Source organism: Sinocyclocheilus anshuiensis, unplaced genomic scaffold (assembly GCF_001515605.1).
Source record: "Sinocyclocheilus anshuiensis isolate Anshui unplaced genomic scaffold, SAMN03320099.WGS_v1.1 scaffold453, whole genome shotgun sequence".
NCBI classification, from domain to species: Eukaryota; Metazoa; Chordata; class Actinopteri; order Cypriniformes; family Cyprinidae; genus Sinocyclocheilus; species Sinocyclocheilus anshuiensis.
In genome coordinates, this window is record NW_015537979.1 from 10,234 (window position 1) to 11,549 (window position 1,316).

The following is a 1,316-nucleotide window of genomic DNA, read 5'->3' on the forward strand; positions in this document are numbered from 1 at the left end:
TTTTTTTTTTTTTTTTTTTTTTTTTTTTTTACAAATTTGGGGAACCAAAGTGATCAGATTTTAACTGATCAGAGGAGAGAGTTTGTAAACAAGGTTAATTTAACACAAATCAATTCAAAGTGTATTGATGTGACCATAAACAATATATATACAGTTATTATTTTTTCAAAGGTCAGTTTTAACCTGTGTGACAAACTGAGCATTACCAGGAGTCTTTGTTCTCCCTACCATCCCCAGACAAATGGCCTTGTTGAGCGAATGAATGGCACAATTCAAAGGTATATATAAATATGAAAAGACACGTTGAGTAGTTTTTGAACGTTTCATGATTTTCTTTTTAATTCTTAATGTTCAGAAGTCTGACAAAAAATGGTTGGGGAAAATCCTTCATCTTGGCACATACATCTAAGTGCTACAGTGTTTGCACTAAGAACAAAAGAAAAACAAATCACAACAAAGTTTTCCCCATACTATTTAATGTTTGGGAGAGAGGCACGGTATCCATGTGAGGTACCGAAGGATTATGAGGTTAGTGATTTGTGTACTTTGTTTTTGTAACAACATGATCTAGAAAGATGTGAATAATTATTGTGAATGTTTTACTTAGATCTGTCATGGAAAAGTGGAAGCCATGGCTGCCACTGAGCAACTTTCTGAGGGGTCTTGAGCGATAGGAGGGAGACCATGGAAGCTGTAAAACAGAACATCTCAAAGAGTCAGGACAACGTGCGGAAGAGGAAAATAGAAAGAGGGCAGGAGCACAACTTTGTGGTTGGAAACAAGGTATTGGTGAGGAATGTGTGACAGGAGAACCGAAAAGGTGGAAAAATGGACCCAGACATGCTTGGTCCATTTACTGTTGTAAGAATTGAAGAAACAATTATTGAAGTAGTTTCAAAGAAAGGGGGAAGTTCCTTCCTAGTTCCACTAAGGGTCTGTCAGTCCCAAGCAGCACCTCCACCAATCCATGTTTAAGGTTCTTTCCTCACCTCGGCATACCGCTACCCACTCAGGTGATAGCTCCAATACACAGACTCAAGTGAACCCATCAGGCCCATCAACCCATCACTCTTGATCCCCAGACACAATTCATGCATCAGCATATTCAGAAGAACATGGTAAATATTAAGTGGTTTGACTATATTTGACCATGCCATAGCTCAGTATTTTACTTTGTGATCTCATGTGTTTCTTTTAGTGATAAATTATATATGGGAAGGCAACAAACAGCAAGTGTTGTGGAGCAAAATGGGCACTTACAAGTTGTTCACAAACAACATGATGGATCTGGCACCGGGCAAACAGTTAGAAAGTGA